Raw genomic sequence first — 22,495 nt, forward strand, 5'->3', positions numbered from 1 at the left:
GACTTAAGAGAAATATCTTTTTGTTTATGACGTCGGGATGACGAAAGCGCTTCTTGTTTTTTTTCCCCTCTAGTTCGTCAGTGTTTTCTGTGTTTTTTTTTCTTACTTTTTAATGTTTACTGTTTGCTGGCTTGCGCTTTTTGAGCTCAGCTCCATGCTGGGATTTTTACACTTGGTCGGGGATTTTCGCCGGGCTTAGGACTTAATGCCATCATCTTTATGCGGTGTTTATGGCGGACATACTAAAACTTGATGAAGCACTTGCACATGTAGTTCAATGGGGGAGGGGGCTAGAAAGGGGGGCTAATTTACAGTCCAACTCGTCTAACTCGAAACTCTATCTGCCACATAAAAAGAAATCATTATAGAGGGCAACAAACACTGCTGACTGCCAATCGTTTTGTTTTTTCAAAGTTTTAGGAACCTAATAACCCAAAGACATACTTTTAAGATTGCAAACTTTGAAATGAAAAAATATTGTTAACTATCAAGAGGATTTTTAAGGATGCAATATTTTTCATAAATCATAAATTATCATCTAAGAATCTAAAATATTTATATGTTTCAACATTAAGGTAACATTACATTAATGAAAGCTTTGATTCAATATTTATTTTCATTAATAAATAAATATGAACAAATATTAATGAGTAAGAAAGTGATATTCATATGAAATGAATCAACCTTTTTAAAGTTAAAATTCCTTTTAAGAGAGTAAAAGATAAAAAAATATGTATAAAATGCATTTCATAAGAAATTACATCAGGCGAATTCCAATCTAGAACTCTGCCAACTTCATTATTAGAAATAAAGATCATTCTGGTGAAAAGATCTCTCCGCTGGTTGACCCCGTTTCCCTGAATTGAGTAAGGTCTGTCCTTATCAGAGGAAAGCTCTGGCAAATATTCCACAGAACAATATGTTTGCTCAGCGGTCTGGCCCGCGGAACCCTAACAATAATAACAACAACAATATAACATTCCCACCAACCAGTTCTGGGTTATCAGGTCTTCTTCAGCCAGCCATTCCATGCCATCCATATCCATGCTCAAGTGAAAGTGGAAACTTGTTTGTCATTCGCTTCAAGACGGAGATTAAGCAGTGGTTTCTTGACGAAACCGAGCAAGACCCCAATTTGTTGTTGTTTTTTTTCTGCTTTTTTTATTCCGAATTTTAAAGCGAAACCAAAATATTTGGTCAGAGAGTGAAATGTGCAGATTATGCTGACCAACAGTTGCTGATAGCCGATGGTTGATAGCCAGTTATCTGGGACACCCTCTGGCCTTGCTACCTCGCCGCAGAAGCAACAACAACAAAAGCGGGCAAAACCGCTCCCGCAGCCTGGGAATACCGCTACGGGGTACGAACGGCGACTATTATGATTACAATTCCGCAGACAGAGTCATAAGTGATAAGGATGGCAGATAAGGATGACCAGACCGCAGAGGGCGGGACACAAAAGGGGTGGGCAAACAACGTTGCAGTACGTGTATCTGTCAGATACTTTTTGGAATATTTATATCTGTATGTCTGCCTGCGCGCATGCGCCGAAAATTTGTCAATCTCGTTCCGACCAGCCTCTCTCTTAATATCTTTTTTGTCTTTTATCAGGCAAACGTGTCGAACTTCCTCCCCCTCGTGATCCTCACTTGGCTGATCACTTTGAAATGCGTGAACGCGTGCCGGAAACCTGAGACGCATGCGAATTCATCAGATAGTCGTAAATATTCTCCGTTTTGCCTTCGGTGGCGAAATGAGTCGAAATGAGCTCAACTTTTTGGCAGACGACCGATCGAACCGCAAATCGGAATTTCGTATTGGGGTCTGGTCGTCTGGTAGCTAAGAAAAAAAAAAAAAATGTTTATGTGTCGGAAGTGGGGCTAATTATGGGGTATCGATTGCGGGATAGCAAAATATTTGCATAGTGATGGAGTTCCACAAATATTTGCTTAAAAAAAAGAATGCCTTGGGTTCATTACACTTAGATTTCGAATAGGAATATTCTTGGAAGACTACACATTTTCTGAATTCCAAAACCCATTCATAGGAAGGACAATGAAAGACCATTACGCATACGTTCGACTTCCTTCTTAATTTACGACCTTCCATTGAAGAACCCCTGCTGGAAAAACCATCTCTGACCCATAACTTTGATCGCTCATTGCCTCGATGATCATGATGCACCCCCCTGGCTTGGCTTAATGTCCAAGTGCATCCCCAGGGGGTGAGCAATGAACAGCGAGCAGTTAGCAGTGGGCACCCCCTGCCAGCTGGCTACCGCCATTGACAGTCAGTTAAACCCAATTAAAGGCTATCTGTATCTGTATCTGTATCAACGAGTATCTGCGAGTGGCCAGCACAAATTGCCGTATCCATGACAGGCGCAGTCCAGTCCGGAGTTTGTTTTTCCGCTTGCCTCATTTGTTTGACTAGCCCAATAGCAATGTTGGCCCAGAAGGTTGCTGCAGCTAATTGCCCATTACCTTGGGCCGAGTTCGGTTTTTATTTGAGCTGCTGCTAGCTGCAGCAAGTCAAAGACTTTCAAATGCCACTCGGAGTGGAGTCGTTGTCTTTTTTTTTTTTTTTTTCTCTGCTATTGCCAGCTGCCGCCAATGACGACGTCGTCGTCTTGTGCAATTATCCCAACTGCACTGGAAAGTATTTCAAAGGGTTTCTTACTTTCACTTTAATAAGGTGTGTGATTATTTAAGTAGAAGAATTTTTGGAAATATTTATATGAAACTCAAAACTACTAAAAAGGGGTAAATGCTATTGAAAGCTGCTTAGATATGTATTATCAGAAATGAGAGCTAATCTTATCAAAGTTCATTGAATGCAAGACTTGATAAGCTATTTAAATATGCAATTTGTTGATAGCTTGATAGGTATAACTAAAAATAGTACACCTATAGGTGGTCAAACTGGAAAACTATATAACAAATTCGGACTACCAAATCTATCTTTCCATCTTAAACCTCAAACCTTCTTCATTACTTCGATTTAACTTTCTTGTAATCTGATAACAACTTTAAAACTGCTCGCTCTTTTCTCTCAGTGTTTATCCCGACTGCTGCAATTTTCGCAAGAATACGCTGGAGTTGCCCACGTGCCAAGTTGACTTGAGCAACGCAATTTGGGTTAATTGTCTGCGGATTAGGCAGCGTCCATTGTTGCATTGCTGCACCAAAAGCCGCTTAACGCCTGGCATTTTTGACACTCCAACAGGCAATATGCTAGTGCAACACTCATACATATATATATATATCGTTTGTGAATATATATAAAGTATATAGCAATCGAACATCGACCATCGACCATCGAACGGCTGGCTGAGTCAGCTGTGGAGCGCTGAACGATAATAAATTCTGCCATTGTCATTTGACGCGTTTCGAAAACGGAACATTCGCCTTCCGTCTGGCTTTGTATTCTTTTTTTTGTATTTACCTTTGGAAAGGCTAAACACTGGGATGGCAATATCAGTATTTACGTAACCCACCATGTCTCCCGATCATGCAACTTTAGACTGCACATTGCAATTGCGCTTCAACTTGAAATGGGCAAATGGAAATGGAAATCGAAAAGTGAAAATGAAAATCGGATCGGAATGGCAGGAATTGTAATTGAATGACAAATTGTCTTTGGATCGTACATCGCATTTGAGCATATATATATGATTCAATATTCGATATATATGCCGGAAGCGTTTTTGTTCACGAGGGCGTGGTCGGTCGCAACACCACAATCTCCATCTCCAGCGCCAATACCGACAACCTCATTGACTCATTCAGCAAGTCAGGGCAAATGGAATTGAATATTGTTCGCATTTTTTGTGTTCGCTGTGTCTAAATTGAAAGCCACTTAACCCATTTCGAGCATAATGCGAAACAGTTTGAGCTGTCTAATGGCGAATAGACTGGGTAGAGACTCGGTTATGCTTTATTAGATCACAGATGCGACTGAAGTTCGAAGAAAATACTTATATATATATGATAGAAAAACCAGCGCAGCCGCGGCCAGAAAAAGTCATTAAAGAAACTGTATTTTTCATTGGTTTTTTTTTTGTGGGTCATTATATAAGAGTGATCACCGGAATCTTAAAACCACAAATACCTGCAAAAATTTTCAATTTACCACGCTTTCGTAATGGCTATTGGCCTGGTCAGGTTTGAAAATGATGCAAGTTGCAGGCGAACTGCGAGAAAAAACTCTAAGAAATGGTTGGAACTTTAAGATATTTTCTTAAAATAAGTTTTAAATTTGAAAAATATAGAAATGGCCATCTGTTTCTCAAATTTATAAAACATTCTTTGCCAAATTTTTAACTTTTAAAACGGCAATTCCCCCATAAACTCCCCCAATTTTCCTCTCTGCATTGCATTGATCACCTATCGTAAATCCCAGATCTCCAAACTGTGGGTGGCTGTTGGAATATTAAATACCGCCCGCTGGTTGGGGTTTAGTTCAAGTTGAACACCGTGAACATTATGCAAACAAGCGGTGAAGAAACTGACACATGACTAAGACTCGAACGTGAGGAGCAGTAATAAAAGCTCAATTAAGTTATTTGTTTTTCCAAAAAGACTTTCCCAAAAAAAAAGAGGGGGGAAAACAGCACTTCAAACTTCACTATTTTTTCAAAGTTTCTAAGTAGCACGTACGTAACATGGCTAACGGTTAATTTCGCTGGCAATTTGAGTTTTCCAACAGACAGACGGAAAAATTGAAAACATAAACACTCGACGATAATTGCGGAGTAATTGCAGGCGGATAGATGCGGAAAACGAAAGTGCAGCGAAATCTTCGAGAGCATTCATATAATTGTGACCCAAAACAATTTTAAATGCTTCACAATTTCAATCAAAAGCGAATCGAATTTGTATCATTTCTCGTCTCGTGTTTTTTTTTTTTCATTTTAGAAAGCCGCCTTCTGTAATTTTAAAGGGGTGGCTGCTACGATGGTGTTGCAACAATGAAATTGAATTTGATTTCTTGATCGTCGAGCGAGCACTCCACCAAATCTGACCAAATAGACTTTGTTTAGGCCACAAAAATACAACAACAACAACAACAACAACTGGCAAGTGAAAGTATACAAAAAAGAAGAAGAAAAAAAACCAAAAAAGTGAAACAAAAACCAAGGCAGCAACGTCTCGGCTTTCATGGGTATTATGAAACGCAAGTCGGTCGAGCATTTGGAGTTGCAAATAGAAGAGGAAGAGGTTGGTCGGGGGGAGGGAGGTTGGCGGGGCAGGTGAGCCGACAAGCTGGCAAGTCATCCAAGTAAGCTGCGCAGGTGCGAGAAACTTTCAGCGGCAAGAAACGCCAGCGGCATTGACTCGATCGACTCCATCTACTCCGCCATCCGCCATCCACCAACTAAAATCGAATTGAAATTCAAACTCAAATTCAAAATTCAAATTCCACTCGTGTTGATGTTGAGTCGATGGCGTTGTTCGCACATTTTCGGCCAGGAGAGCGTGTCTGGAGGCCATAGACGCATTCGCATTAACAGTTAATTGCCAAAGTGGATGGTCGTCGTCGTTGTCGGATGACGGAGCACTCGACTGCAACTCGAGGCTAGGCGATTGACTTGTCAAGACCCCTTAATGGATAATCCATTCAAAGAAAAAGGCTTGGCATGGGGTTCTTTATAGGATTGGTAATTGGAGATGAAAAGTTTAAGATCATAGATCATAAAGATCATGAAAAGTTATAGTTATGGACCATCTCTTAGATTTAAAGACATCGATTTGGTAGTTAAAGTTCCTGCAACCATTTAGATGGCAGTTTCTTAGCCATATTTACTATCAGTAAAAAAAGCTTTAGCCATCTCTAATACCAATTAATACCTGGCTCTTACTGAGTCTTTAAGCCAACCCCTATTCCAAGTGCCAGATTGATGATCTTCAGTTGTTTGGGCGGTTAAAAATCGAATGTGGTAGCTGGGAGGTGCTCGAGGGGCATGCCATACAATGCCGGTTGCTACTGTGTGTTATTGCTGCCACTACTGCTGTTGTTGTACCTCCGCACAATTACCGTTATGTCTGAGCTGGGACTGTCTATGTCTTTTTGGCCGGCTACCTGCTGATTTCCAAACATTAACTTAATTTTTTCCCATTTTTTCCTCCACTTCCAAGCGCTGGCACTGTGGAAATTAATTATGCGTTTGCGCTCAATTTGTAGCCCAGGTAATTTGCCACGGCGGGCTGAAGGGGCGTTGTGTTTGGAGGCTAGGTGGGCGTGGCCAGACGTTGAAGTTGTAGCAGGTGAAAGATTTGCGGGTGGCTCTCCATTTGATTCGGTTTTTTTTTTTTCAGTTTTTTTCTTTCTTAGCCACGTTAGCCATGGAGTTTCACAATGAAATTGAAATTGTGCCTCGGGCTCTTTGGAAATATCTCGTCTTCTAGGCCGAAAGCTTGGCAAATAAAGATTTTAATTAAGCGATTGGCAAAAGGCCAACACGAATCGATGGTTAGAACCGGTGGAAAGATCCCGGCTTGTTGCATTTTCTGTGTGTGTGTCTTTGACTAATGGCAGAATGTATTTGGTTAATTAATTTCCCAATGGGGCGTTGGTGAAAGTGTAGAGGGTGTGGGGAAACGAAATACTAAAAGCAAGGGCCTGGGAAATGAACTTTTCCTTCTTGTTGCAACTCATACGCCACGTTGTCATCTATGGGCAATGGTCGTATGAGTAATTTAGAGTCAGCCAGCAGCACTTTGTTCCCCTTTTTCAAAATCAATTCATCCATCACTTTCAACACTACACAGAAGCCAGTTCTTGATTTTTCAATTTTCCGCTGCTTTTTACAGCTCTGCGCACTTTCCACACAGACAAACCCATACTAACTCCGTTGTTTGTTAGTTTGCATCTGGTAAAGCCAAGGTGGCAAAGTATCTATTAGATGCCGTTAACTATAACTGCAGTCTTTTTATTTGCAACCAACACGCAGCTCGAAAAAGGCACAATTACGCGGCAGGAAACGGCGAATTAGAAGTTGGCGATGCTTTCGGGATCCAGTTGCATTATCCTGCGGCAGCGATTAGTCAAGCGAATGCCATAATTTCCCCCCTTATTTTTTATTTCTCTTTTTTTATGATTTCATTTCTGTAGCAGAGAGCACGCGATTATTTGTTTTTTTTTCTCTTCTCGCGGGGTTTTCTTTCATTGAAATATGGCATATGAGAGTCATAAAACTTAATGATTTCCAAATTGGCTATTTGATAAGGCCAAATGTAATGCAGGGACATGACAAATTCATAGCTTGTGTGTCATTATCGTGTCTGCCTAGAGATACTCGTATATAGATACAAGTTAGTGGCAACAGCGGAGTAATGAGACCCAATCTGGGCCAACTCATGGGGCTGTGCAATTATGTGTGTTTCGAAGGGGGGAAAAAAAATCTAAGAACGAGAACTGTGCCAAGGCGGTCCGAAGTCTTGGCCAACTCATATGGATGGATGAATGGCTGGATGGATGGATAGGTGGATAGATGGATGGAAAAGCCAGCATACAGAATGCAACATAATAATTATGTGGCTTCACTTTTGACATTTCGCCTGCATCCGCTATCTCCAGCTGGGCAATTGCATCTCTGGCCAGAACAATGGGAACAATGGGGCTCGGCACTGAATTAGCATTAGAGCCATATAACCCGGAAACTTACGCAGCTGTGCGGGATCTGAAAACAAAAAAAACTAAAACTGAAACTGACTCATGTTGCACATTGCCATATAGCCATGTTGCACTTTTGCAGGTGTGGCCTGTCCCAGTTGGCTGGCAGCGGAGTTGCAAATTAACTTGTTTGCCATGCGATTAGATGCCGCAAATTTATGGTTTATATGATTTTGGTCAACCAAGCGGCAAGTGGGTCATGAGGCATATGAATACATATGCTGAGAAGATTTTCCCGGCATTCTTCTTCTCTTTCTTCTACTGCTGCTACTGCTGCTGCTGGTAATGCCTTGTGCGTCTTGTGACCCACTTGCCAAACGGAAAGTGAAAACATGGCTATGTCTATGGCCTTAATTGATATTTGGGCCATTCCATTGGCAAAAAAAAAACTAAAAAAAAAACTTATAAAATTCGCAAACTACCAAAAGCCACAATGCAAGAAAATAAAGTTTGCCTTTTCGGTTTTTGAATTTGGGGAATGGGAATTTTTGGCATGCCAAACGAGTTGGAAAGTGCGAATTTTTGCACGTCTCGGTATTAGCATAAAACGCAAAACCAAATGCAAAAAAATATAAAAATGAGCAAAAACTATCAAAAAGACCTTAGAGACTAAAGTCGAGGAAACAGAGTCTCAGCCGTTTTATGCGCTAAATGTGCCAAAGTGATAAAAAAACAAACTATTTATACATTTTAAGCAGCTTCATTAAACTGCATAATTGTTGCTTTTTGTTGGATTTTTATTGCAATATAATGTTTGAGAACATATATAGAAAATAATAGAAGAGAAAAGTAGAAGAAAATACTCATTCTATCATCTACTTTTCATCCTTTTTCTTCTCCTTAAAAATCCTTGAAAAATCATACATTTTCCCATCCCCCAATCCCAACTATGCTAAAAGCTAATATCTAAAATTCCAACTTTCAAAGTCTTTAGAAACGCAACTTGCTGGGCAGTTTCACGCTTGCATAACTTGATTAAAAATAACTCTAGGCCAGGAAATCATAATCAAGTTTTTGCATCAGAAAATAAATAGAGACAGCCGGCAGATAAACAGATATGTGAGTCGGCAAAACGGCTCTATTCCCGCCCCTTAACCCGTTTCCTTTCCCAATGGCTGGCTATATCTCAACTGAAGCTCGGACTTCACACTAGCTTTAACACTTTCAAGTGGATATATATATATATATAGAGCTGCTGACCAGCAAACAGTGAAACAAAAAGTAAAGTAAAGTCAAGTTAAGTAAAATAAAAGTATCTCATGGATGCCGGGGTATCTGCGCCTGTGCAGCCCGGCAAACAGCTGCTGATGAGCTACGCAAACAATGATTGGCATTTGTTGTTATCTTTTTTTTCTTCTTCTAGTCTTGTCGAAGTATTTGCACTCTTTGAAAATTGCCAAGATGCGAAGGAGGCGGCAGCAGGCGGCGGCAGGCGTCGGCAGGCGGCTGTCGGCTTTGAAAACTTTTCAAATTGTTGCCCATTTGCCATGATATGCCCATGAGTGCGGCATGCGGCATGCGGCATGGGGCATGGGGTGTGGGGTCCACTGGCACTTGTTGGAAATAACTTAAAGCCTGGCTGGTGGAAACTAAAGTTTAATTAAGGAATCTCACAGACCCACGAACTCCAAACTATATCCAACTATATAATTGAAAGGCAATCGAATGTTCGAGTCAATAAGGAAGTGGATGCTACTCGGATTTCATTGACTTACCACAGCCAGCTGGATAACCAAAAAACTTACTAAGTATTTAGGGGGTTTTTCTTTCTAACCAATCATCGTTTGACTTTGGCAATACGCACCTGCAACGAAAGGAGGGAAAAAAGTGGGTTAAAACGCTGTTTAACTGTTCAATAAAGCGTGGCAAGAAAATGCTGCATTTAAATTGCCACAGCAGGAGTCTTGGTGATTGTAAATCTACTCCTTAGGTTTTGTTTCTTTTTTTTTTTGTTTTGCCTAACAGCTGTTGCCGGTTGCCGGTAAACACCTGTAAGCCACAAATCGCACAAGTCGGCCCCACAAACTGCCAACAATTGCCGCCATAAAGCAGTTGGGATTGTTTAAGTTGTTGCATAAAAGTTGCTCCCACTTTTGCTGGTTTTTTTTTTGCTGCTGCCTTTGCTTAGCCAAGAAGAAGTGGGAGAAGAAATCGCCGGCTTTTGTTGCCGTGCGAAAAAAGTGAAAGTAATGCAACAAAGTTACATACCACAGCAAACAGCAACAATGGCCAAAACGGTAGCCAATAAGCCATAAACAACAAAAGCCAACAACTCTCCAAGTGGCAAAACTAAAAACAAAACAACAACAGGCCACAAGCCAGAGAAAACATAAGTTTCCACAGGTGAATGAATCTGAATGCAGGCAGAAAAAAATACTTTCATTCCAGAATAAATCTGCAAATGGTTAAAAACAAAAACAAACTTAAGTTGTTAACGTTAAATGTTAAAAAAAAAAACAACAGCAACAACAATAAAATCCAGGGAGCTGTGAAGGCTGCGTTTGCATTTCGAATGCGGAAATATATTTGTTTTCAGTGCGAGTAAATACAGGTACAGGTACAGATACATGGCCATCTATCTAAGTATCTAATGATGTGTGTGTGCGTGTGTGGGTTTTTGTGGTCAAAAGAGAGGTGGCTTTACGGCTGTTTATTTGCTCAAACTGTTAGTGCTAGTTCGAACATGTCTCAGCCCGGCCTTCCGCTATTTATCTTGCAGATACGCCTTGACAATTGGGCAAAAACTGCAGATATAAATAGCAGGCAAGTGGAGCGAGACGCAGGCGGAGATTAACGACATTGATGGTCAGAAAGGAATACAAAGAGTAGTTATATTTAGTTACCTATACATCAGGTACTTAAAACTATCTTTATTCCTTCTATTTTTATAGATTTTCTTACTTAAATTGGCATTTTCCATCTTTGTTTGTAATATTTCCTTAGATATTCCTTTTTCAATACTCATTTCTTGTCATACCTAAGACCTTTACCATTGACCTTTGACCTGAGAAAGAACCTTAAACCAAACACTTGACTCACATAGATACACAAAGATATCTGCGGCCATGTTTCGGCCGCTCAACACTCCGCTTTTCTTCTCCCCACCCCCTCCTGGAATTCTCTCAAACATTCTCTGACCGCAGTCGATGATTACAATCCTCTTCTGGTTATATGTTCTTGCCCCTCCTCCCCCATCCCTCTCATTTAGTGGCCTTTTATCTTTGTCTCCGTCGCGGAGGCATAATATCTTAACACTGGGTTTCAGGTGCTTCGAGCGGCCTAATTAGAGAGCCTCTCCGCGAAGGCACTTAATTTCGAGACAACTGCATGTAATTAAAGGCGAATACTTGAGAACACAGAACCACAATCGAGGCTGTTAATTTATTCAAACTCGTTGAAGCCGCCGAAATATATATAAAAAAAAAAAAGAAACACAAATGAGGGAAATGGATACGAGTTGCACCTAAAAATAGTCACGTGGTATATGGAATGTAGAATGTGCACCCAAGAGAGTTTCCCTAGCGGAGTTTCTTCTTCTTCTTTACCTCCTCTTGTTGTTATTGTATTTTCCATGTGTGTATGTGTGTGTGTGTTGGCTTTTCCCCGTTTTCCTACACGCGTGGAAATGTTAATGGGGTCATTTGCCCGGCGGCACATCGAAGAAAGGCTGCTCAAGTGCATTTATTTAAATTTCACGCTTTGGTCCCGACATCGTGTGTGTGTGTTTCTCTCGATTCGAGACCAGAGCTGCTATATCTATAATGCCTTTTGTTTATGGAAAATTCAAATATGTTTTTTTTTTTTGGGAAAATATGAAATTAATTAGGGGATTTAAGGGTGTCTCATGTGAGGGATTTTGAAGTTAGAAAAAGGGGAATGGAAGGTCTTGAAGTCATAACAGGGAAAAACTAAAATAATTTTAAAAAATATTAATAAAAATGCATAACCTCTTATAGTTTTCAAAAGACATTAAAAACATATTTAACTAACAAAATAAATATTAAAAAATAATAAAACTAACACACACAGACACTTGCTATCACTGCAACTGGGAAATTGCATCATTCTGCACCTGCGGAAAATGTTTTTGCTCAATTGGCAGTGCGCTGGCCAACAATTGTTAGCAAAAGTTAACAACTGAAGCGTTGTTGGTTATCAGGCAATTCGAGTGTTTCGTAATATTTTTGGCCCGCTCTTATCTAAAAGCCCCTGAGCAGCGAGTGCAAGCCAACAAAAACAAAAAGGCCAAACAAAACAAAAAGAAGAACAGGGCCAACTTCCGCTGGCAGTTTTGGTTATCAGGCCTCACGTGCTTGTTGCATTGAATTCACTGAATATACAGTTCACTTTTAACCCGATTAGCTATCTCTTAGCCGTTTAACGTAACGCATTCCCTTTTTTCTTGGCCTCAACTTGCGTGGCATTGTACGAGTATTTGGCCAAGTTGGTTTGCGTATATATTTTTGTCACCATATCATCATCGCAGCGCACACGTGTCATTCACAAATCGCGACTTTGGCACGTCCCACATTTTAGCTAAAGCCCCACCGATCTTGGAGCCTGACATTAATCTCAATTTTTGCATTTTTCGCACAGCTGCGTGCACTTGAAGTGGCAAATCGCTGGCAATCTTCTTTTTTTTTAAATTATTTTTATTGTTATAGTTGATAGTTTTTTGTTTTGTTTTTTTTTTCTTTTTGCGCAGAATCACAGACAATTGTTCGTGTCTTTTGTGCTTTTTTTCTAATTAGCTCATTATACGCTACTTAATTGCTCATTGTCGTTACTCGGTCCTCTAATCGCCATTTGGCATTCGATTGCAGATGCATCAGCGGCGCATCTAAATGCGCAGTTAAGAATCGCAATCGTGGCTTTTGATTGGGATTGCGACAACTTGAACGGCTTGCCAGGCAGCGAGAGTGTTCTTGTTTTCGATTTCGAAAGAAAAGTGGGATTTTATTATAAGGAAAATCTTTGAAAGAGAAGTATTATTAAGGGAGTAGGCTTAATGGAGAGGTTTTTGTTAATCTCTCAAAAAATAACTCTTAGAAATTTGAAGGCTTAATGGAGATGTTTTTGTTAATCTCTCAGAAAATAACTCTTAGAAGGCCAGAAGGTAGGCAAATCTTCTTCTCAACTTTATCGAACATGACATAGAACATCGAACATAACATTTCCTTATAGATTTTCATCAAGAACTTAAGACAAAATTATCTTTTTTATATCTAAAACTAACCAACCTGTTGCCATTTACCAAAATGCAAATGAGAACACGACCGAAATCAAGAACTTCAGACAGACAAATAAAAAACCTACCAAAAAAATAATATTTCTGAAAGTAAATGTCCATGTCGAGTGACACAAATTTCGCAAAAGATTTTATTTCCTTTAACAAAACCGGCGGATCGTTGAGCTACCCCCCTGCTAGGTGAAAATTCCTTAAGTGCTTTTTATGCACACGTTCAACAATGAGGAAATCTTTACGAGCACATCTGCCGCATAAAGTGTCCGACTTTTTGGACCGGTGGCAAGACCAGAGTTAAGACCCGGCTGCACTCGCTGTCGCCGTTGCCGTTGCCGTTGCCGTCGCAGTCAACTTGCTGTAGCCGGCAATTAATTACACCGGTTGACAGTTAACTTGGGCTGCTGTTTCGCTGGCGGTCGCTTTACTATTTGATCTTTGCACTTCGATAGCAGAACGAGAAGGGGGAAGGCTGGGGGGCCACGCCTACTTTGTGATAAAATTTTCCCGCAAACTTGACATTTGTAAGCCTTGCTAATTGGTTTTTTATGAAATCTAAGACGACCCCAAAATCATATTTATAAGTCATTAGCCACAGGTCTACACTAATTTACTTCCCCCTAATAATGTATTTTTCTTTTTCTTTTTGGGAATGAGGTCAACTTGGCAACTGAGGCAAGAGGAAAAACTGTCGAAGCGTTAAGCAACTAACTGCCAGGCAGGTTGAAAGTAGTTGGGGCAATCAGTCAGCCAACCACAGCAGGAAAATAATACAATAATAAAAAAAATACAAAATAACAATAACAGCGGTCGTCCCTTGTTTATGCAACTCACGCATCCAAAAAGAGTCTATAGAAATTTTCCACTTTTCCGCTGTCAGTCAGTCAGTCAGCTTTTGGCGTTTTGTTTTACATTAGACGGGGGATAGAGAATGAGTTAATGGAAAAACTTTGAATTCAATTAGACAAGAAAGCCAAGGGGCAAGATACTGTGAAGTTCAAATTACAAATTGGGTAACAAATTGGGACAACTTGCAACTAATAAACGATATTTCTGAACTCTTGACTTCGCGCTCCATTCCATTCCAATTCCACTTCCAATCCAATTCAATCAAGCACCCAGGGCCGCAATTATGTAATGTTCAAATCGAGTCTCTATATATATATATGGCATATCGCGAGAATCGAGTGAGCGGGACAAGGTCTCGCCTTAGCCATCTATTTGGCTGTCAGCATTTGGGTCTTTAGACCGCAGAGCCACAAAATGTAAAACTGAGAAATACAAAAAATGAAATGAACATAGAAAAACCAAAAAAAAGTTTCAACTGAAACAACGAAAATTGTTTACAAAACGATACGCTTGGCCTCAGCGACACCCGGAGACCCAAAGTCGGGCCAAATGGGCGCCACTCCCAGAACCTCTGAGACTTCCAAAATCCAGTTCGAAGTAGGGGGTAAAAACTGAAAATGAAAAACCAGCTAAAAACCAAAAAGCGAAAACCACGCAGGCGCGGCAGTTTTACTTTTTCATTTACCGTTTTGCCCGCTTGACGCTTGCCACATAAATTTTGCAGCCAAATTGTATGCAAGCCGCAAAGTAAGAAACCAAAAAAAAAGAGGGAAAAAGACAGCTTTTTGCATATTTGCAACGCCTGATTAATTTATATAAGTTTTTCTTTCGGGTTTTTGTTCAGGTTTTGTCTTGAATTTAAACCTTAAATATGGGATGGCGGCCTTAAAATTTGCAACAAGTTTTCCAGTTTTCAATTTAATTTTACCCCCAGCGAGCATCTCTCTGTTCGCGCCCTTGTCGATGCATATCTTGCAACATTAAGCAACACCAGCTTACACTTACCAACACGGAATGGGGCAAAAAGTGTCCGAAACAGCGTCGGGAGCATGCAATTTTCCAATTTGCTTAATTGCCTCACTCTGTTTTCTGTTTTTTTTTATTATTTTGTGTTTGTTAGCAGCAAGTGAGCAATTTTATTGTGGCACAACTAATGGGAAAATGGGGCAGAGGCAGGGGCAGGGGCAGGGGAAATCTTGAGAGACGGCTTTTCCTGCGACACAACAAATCATTTTTGTGGCAGACAAAATGGAATTCTAATTGAGTAATTAGCTGACTTTGTTGCCCTGAACTACTTTCGAATGAGTTTTCCATTTTCTTACATCTCAAATTTTGTATCTAAAATGTGTCGCATATTTTTGGCATTCTCTGTGTGTGGGTGGGCGAGTGGTTATAAAATTTACATACTAACCGATCGCATATGCAGCTGCAGCTGTATGTGTGTGTCTGTGATGTTGCCCCACGAATGCCGACACCCACACACATTAACCTTCCTTTTGAATCACTTTGAGCTATTTAATTAGCCATGAAGGCCTGCGACCAACGAATGAATCACTTAGCCAAATACCGCTTGTTAATAACTTTCAAAGCCGATTTTCCATGTTAATGGCCAGCAAGGCGGGATTATTTCTCCTCCCCCCTCTAGATATGCACTTTGTGTTAGCAAGTTTTTGGGGCCCAGGCTAATGGAGGAAGGCTTTAATAAAGTTGCGTTTCCAGCTTATGATTAAATAATATTACTCAAAAGGCTTCTCTGCTCAAGGCTTGCCGATGACAAATTTGTCCTAAACGATTGCCAGTCGCCGCTCAAAAATGTCTCAACAAGATTGTGAAGAGCGTTCCGAAATCTGAAGATTGATTCACTCGAGTGCCACTTGAAAGATGCCCGATTCGGGTTATTCAAAGTGCATGTTAAATTAATTATGCGCTGAAAATAAAAATGAGAGAAAAAAAACCAACACGAAAAACAAAACAAAAATTAACCCAAATGCGGCATTTACTCAAACAAAAGCCGCTCAAGTAGCTGCCGCTCGAGTCATTTTTATTTCTTCACTTTGGCAGCAGTCGAAATACGAAAAAAAAAGGAAATGCTTTTTTAACACTTTAAGCAGGCGACAAGCCGATAAGCAGCTACCAAAAAAATAAAGGAAATATAAGTAGGAGGAAGGCTTCTTAAGGGCCGAAGTTGGGAAGACTTTGGGGTAAGAGATAGCAAAAACAAAGCGTTTACTTAGTAAATCCTTTAAAAATTGTTTAAGGCTACTACTAATTGGACAAAATGCAGCTCAACTTCTTCCCCAAAACCCCCCACTAGCCTACAGAAAGCGAAACAACTGAGAGACCAGGAACAACCACTCCACATGGTAATCGGACATCATTTTAAGTTAAGTCCTGAAAGCCATCTTCCGAATCAGCCAAGTGCTTACTCGTATATATATACGATCTCTGTACTTTTCACGATCGAAACAGACGATGTCTTGGCCTGGTCATTTGCCTAAATGAGTTGGCAAATATATAAACACGGCTGCAATGCTGAGGGAGGATTACAGCCAAGAGACAAAAGCAAACAGGCAAGACAGGCAGGTAAAGTGGGTGTGGCCAAAAAGGTGAAAGAGCCAACAGGCAAAGCCACTTTCAAGCGGATTAAATTTAATTTTATGACGCTGCCTGCACTTGTTTTGATTTTGGATTTTGTTCGCCTTTAGCTTTGCCGTCATAATAAAACCATTTCATTTGCCCGCTGTGACATTTTAGTGGCAATTAAATGAATAGGAGACACTATGTTGCACATGCAGCGGTTGTGAGTTGCAGTTGTTGGCCAATTTTGGTCAGTCAACCATAGCCAAAGCCTGCATGCCGGCCGGTCTAAGTCTGAACCGGCCATAAAGCAAAATGAAAAGCAAAAAAAAACTAAAACCAGCTGTCTTGAAACTCGGCTTGCATTTTCCACTTGGCAGCTCCAAATTTGGATTTGTTGTTAGCCGTTTTTCGCTGTTTTGCCGTGCCAGACAATTTGGCATTTTATGCAACTTGCAGCTTGCAACTTGCCTGCTGCAAGTCTTTTCATAAGTCCCCTGATTCCGTTGAGTGTTGACTCAACTCAAGTTACCCGAAAGTTGGAGTCATCAACTTGGCCAGACACATCGGGCATTAACGCACCACTCCAATTTGGTCCGAAAATATGTCGCTTCTGTTTTAGCCGCCGCCGCTGTCGAGTAAAATGGCTAATTGAAGTGGAAACAATGACCTTTCATTGTGTAAAAATTAGTCACAAGCAATTTGTGTGCGTCTGTGTGGCACTTCGCTGTGATCGCCAGTGCCCAAATAAGGTTAACTCTGTTTAATATTTATTAAGTGGGAATTAAGTGACTCGAATTAAAAGTGATGGATTCGGTAGGCAATGTGGACATTCACTGGGCTTGGGAAAATGTCATCAGATTTTTTATAAAATTTTGAGGAATTTATATAGTCATAGAGCTGGAGTTTATGTCTACGAATTTTTAGAAATTTCTATGACAAGTTTTCGTTTTATATTTAATAGTTAAAAATTATTACTAAGTGGGAAAGTAAAAACTATATTCTGTAAGAAACTCTTTAAGGAGAAAGATTTGTTAGATTTGAAGACCTCTTCTTAGCCAAAAAGATAAGCTAATGGCCAACTTAGCTAACGGAGTCAAGATCAGCTAGAGTGATCATCAAGGTAATTGCAGAGGCCGCAGGTAAACTTCACCTGAAGATCACTTTTAGAACGTAGATCAGCTAAACCGATCTGACTATAGACAGACATATTTCCTTGTTGCATTGGCAATTGTGTTGCCACATCGTGATATGATCGACAAGCCAGCTGCCATATTTGTGGTATCCTCAGCATGTTCCGAGGCTAATCAGTTGATTGTCGATCGCGAAAAACATGCAAACTAGATACGAGATATTGAGCTGCACTCAGTGGGGGCTATAAATATATATATGCATAACCATATATCGTTGCCACATCAAAGTCAATGCCACCAGGCAGCTGAAGCCACGCAGCTCATTAATCAATGCCTCGCAAAACAAAGAAACCAAACGCGGGCGAACGGAAAAAAAGCAAACAAAATGCCACTAAGTGGCGACACTTCCTCAACTCACGCCCCCAGCTAAAACAAAAAAAATAATATAAGGAGGAAAAAAAATCATACTTTAACTGAAACAATAAAGATGATGCCGCTTTCAGAGGAACTTCTAATTACTCGTTAATTTTCTGCTTAGTCGCCATGCCATGCCCCATGCCCGCTCCATCTCCTCGCCGACTGAATGATTCACTTGTCAATTTCGTAAATTATTACCTCATGCCTTGCTGAGCGGTAAAAACATGGCAAAAACAATACAAAAAAAAAAAAAGAGTTAAGAGTTAAGAGAAAACACAAGGAGACAGCAAGAAAAATGCATTGGCTGTGCGATGGCAGGGGAGGGCCAAATGGAAACAAAAGCGAATCAAGTTAATTGCCGTTAATTTCGCCATGGCACATTGGTAACAAGGAAGGTCGCCATTGCCATCACCGTCGACACACACAACAATGGCAACAAGGCAACACCAACAACAACAACAACAACACCAACAACAACAACTTCAACGACAACGTTGCAATGTCTGAAATCAAATGAAATGCGTAAATTGCTCGAGACTTGGCTTCAGATGGGATGTCGAAGTATAAAGCCAATGCCAATGGCAAAGGCAAAGGCAATGCAATTGCTACACAGAGAGAAGTTGCAGCTACTACTCAGGGTTTTTGTAGGAAAGTAATATTAATTTCATTTTTAATTAATATCAAAAAGATTTCAATTCCATTTAAGACACCTATTACCCCTGATAAAGTGATAGATGATTAATCAAAAATATTTCAGAAAAATAATACTCAGAAGACAAATGTTAGGGATTGCCAATATTAAATTGGCTTTAATGTATTCACATATTAGAAGATAAATTATCATTTATCTACCTATCATTAATCACCAAATATGTGCTTATATGATTGTTTTGGGGGGTTTTCAGCTTGGAAAATGTAGATTAATCGTTTTTACGAGATATTTTTTAGCAGGTATTTAACAAAAGGGTTGGATTAGGAAATAAATAACGAATTCTGGGAGGTATTACATTCCGTATTTGGACCATATTTATCCTTATTCTAAGAAAAATACAGCTTTTTAAAGGATACAAATCTCAGTAAAGATTTTCACCGATAATCGCAATCTTTTTTCGGTTTTTGGCCTATAAATTAGCCAAAACAAGTCATAGAGCCAAAATAAAGACAGTTTTGTGCAGCTAACGAACCCAACTAACGACCTATTTGACTGTCCGCCTGAAATTGGAAAAACAATTTTTGGCCTATTTTTGCATTTTTTGTAAGGGGTACCATCGTCTTTTTTTCGAAAAATGGCCAAAAATTAAATTTCATATTTTTGGTTGCACTTCGATTGAAAGTGAAAATAGGTGGAATTTTGAGCTCAGGGAGGTATAACATTCCACATTTGGACCATTTTCAAGCTTACCAGTAGGAAAATAGGAATTTAAAAACTACGAAAATCAAAAAAATTTTTTTTTACAATATTCGCGATATTTTTTTTTGGTTTTAGCCCATAAAATTGTCAAAACAAGTCATACAGCTAAAATAAAGACAGTTTTGTGCAGCTAACGAACCCAACTAACGACCTATTTGACTGTCAGCCTGAAATTGGAAAAACTAATTTTGCCCAAATTTTGCATTTTTTGTAAGGGGTACCATCGTCTTTTTTTCCAAAAATGGCCAAAAATTAAATTTTCGAATTTTGCTTGCACATCCATTAAAAGTTAAAATAGATTGAATTTGGAGCTCAGGGAGGTATAACATTCCACATTTGGACCATTTTCAAGCTTGCTATGAGGAAAATACTGAAAATGTAGTAACAAAGGCAGATGCGATTATCCACCTTCTAAGATCACGATAAGCGAGTGAAAGATAGCAAACTTGATAGATGCTTTGTTACAAAATCATTTTTCTTCAACCGAAGATCGAAGGCAATCGCGATCCATTCGAATGTTGATCAATGAGCTCGATTAATCTGTGAACTTTTCGCAAGACAAACAACGGATCATGATCATGAGATTGTATTTGGTCGATCATGATCTGGGAGACCGGCATATAAATTACCACATGGCTAATGATGGCCTTATGGCATTGGAGCCATCGATCAAGTGCCATGCAGGGCTCGGTTGGCTAATAGAGCCAATAAGCCAACTTCTAATGACTATCGAACAGCAGCATATTGCGCATACGCCCCGTGAGCCCGAGTCTGAACCAAAGCCATGGCAAATTTTTAGCGCTCGACATTTCGGGGCCGCCAAAGCCCACATTTAATGCTCATAAACAATCAGCGGCAGCACTTATTAGCCGCTCAATGAAATTGTACCATAAATACGCGGCAAGGGGCGCAGCTTTTTATTTCTTGCAATAACGAATCGAATGCCACTTAACCTTGAGCTGCAAAATGGCAAAAAGCAGAAAGAAAAAACAAAAACCAAAAAAAAACAAAAGCCACAGTCGAGAGCCAAGCTCAGTGAAACCAATTTTGAAAATCCGCTCACGAAAACAATTGCAAAAAGTCATTAAATAAACCAGAAACCAAAAGTGCGACACACAAAACCGATTCAGCAATCGACGAGTTGCATTCAAAAGTGGCCTCAAAAATACAACAACAACAAAAAACCGAGCAGAACAGAAAACCTAACACTAAAAAAAAAAAAAAGTAACAACAAATAGACAAAACCTCAACACACAGCTGAAAGAGCAAACTGCATTGCAAATTAGCTAAGCGGAAACCGCGCCATGGAAAACCTCTACAGAAAAAAAAAAAGACATGAAAAACAAAGAACTAAACTAACAGCTTGAAAATGGCAAGGACAAAGGCTGTTTGGCTGGAAAACACACATATACTCTGCACACGGCAGTGCCAATTAATTTGTTTTATGATTTTACGAGTTGGGCTCAACCCACCAAAGACAAGCGGCCGCAGCCAGGCTGGCAAATGCCAGGCAAGGAAAATTCGCATGTAGCCGGCAGCACAAACTGGCAGCTGAAAATGCCACTAAAATGTTTTCCTACCTCCGATGGTCTTAACAGGTCTTACAAAATAAAGACAGAGTTCGATGCGTTAAAGCCTGGCTAGCCTAGGCCTAGGAAGAGAACTCTAAACTAACTAAATAGCGAGACCGAAGACCGAAGACTGAAGACCGAAGACCCCAGCCGAAGGCAGGTCTCTCCATCTTACCATCGAGATACATTAGGAACGCCCCTTAATGGCCAGTTAACCGCCTCCAAATGCCTTTGGAGCAGCTGAAGCCAAAGTAGAATGCAATAAAAATCGGTTAATAATGTTTTTCACAACGCCATTTCAGCCATGCAGAGAGCTAAAATATAGGTTAGCTGCATTTATCAAAGGGGTGCTGTGCGGTGGTTAAGGGGCCTAAAAAGGGGGCCAAAAGCAAAGCAAAAGCAAAAGCAAAGAGCCATGGGCAAAGGCACTTGGCTTTAATGTTGATGATCAGGCATCATGTTGTTGCCGGCAAACGCGCAGCGTTTAACCTCTGCCAACTTGGCTTGTAAAAGAAATGGGGATTGGTCGACAAAAAAAAAAAAGAAGAAAATGGAAAACAAAAAGAAAAATCGCTAGCCAAAGATATACATATATATCTTCATTCAACAAGTTTTCGGGACTTGGCGAAAAACTTTTATTTCTGGTATTGGAAATCAATTTCCTTTTGGCCAAACACAAATGCCACAAAAATCGTTCTCAATTATTTCGCCACCATTCTCACGTTTGAGGGAAATTCTATGGCCATTTTCCGCACTCCGACTTTGGCTAAGTAATGTGGCAAGACTTACGAGCCTCATCAGTTGGGGCAAATGCAACAAATAGCCAAGAAGAAGAAGCAAAAAATCAGCACAAGTAATTTCAAGTTGAATTTTTAACGCTTCGCTTTTCGTTCTCCAAGCTGCTTTCTTGGGGCTGTGGCAAAGCTTTGGAAAATCATTTTAAAGTGCATCACAGCCACCACTGAGGCAATGAGGTGGGGCATGCAACCACAAAAACAATGCACACAGAACCATTAGCTGCCAACTATTGAAGAAGAAGAAGAAGCAGAAAGAAAACTAAAGGGGGGGAACCACAACATTAACCATGATTTTTTTTTTTTTGCCTTTTTCTCGAATTTTGTAGGCCAACATACGAGCAGCAGCAAGCAATTTCTGTTATCTTTTGTAAATCATTTTGTTGCCACTCCGAACTTGCAACGTGCAACTTGCAACGTTGCTCATGGGGAAAAGAAGCTTACAGCTACAGCTACAGCTACAGCCAGTGCTCCTCCACTCGGCTCGGCTCAACTGGCAATTATTGTTGCTTAGATACCTGGAATATGAGAGTATGGCACCGCATCGACGTCCCTGATGATGTTGATGGAACTGGGGATTGTTAGCCAGCATTGGAATTAAGCCAAGTTGATAGCCAGATCACCCAAATAACAAAACTCTGCTCTTGTTTCATTTACCGTTTGAAGTTGCCAACATGTTGCATTAACAGCGAAACTTACCTGGAATGAGAAAGATGGGGGGAGAATTTTTAGTTATTTATTTGGAAATTAAAGGAAAATTGTAAATATGGGAAAATTGTATTATAATTCATAAAAACACTAATAATAAGACCATAAATTTTCATAAA

At 40.1% G+C, this 22,495-nt stretch overlaps 1 protein-coding gene across 3 annotated transcripts in view; it reads right to left on the bottom strand.

Annotated features, from left to right (window-relative positions):
- The window catches only part of LOC108108361 (zinc finger protein 395), a 120,232-nt gene that overhangs the window by 63,983 nt on the left and 33,754 nt on the right, over positions 1-22,495 (bottom strand). The window lies entirely within an intron of this gene.

This window comes from Drosophila eugracilis, unplaced genomic scaffold (genome assembly GCF_018153835.1).
Source record: "Drosophila eugracilis isolate 14026-0451.02 unplaced genomic scaffold, ASM1815383v1 contig_47, whole genome shotgun sequence".
In the NCBI taxonomy this organism is placed as follows: Eukaryota; Metazoa; Arthropoda; class Insecta; order Diptera; family Drosophilidae; genus Drosophila; species Drosophila eugracilis.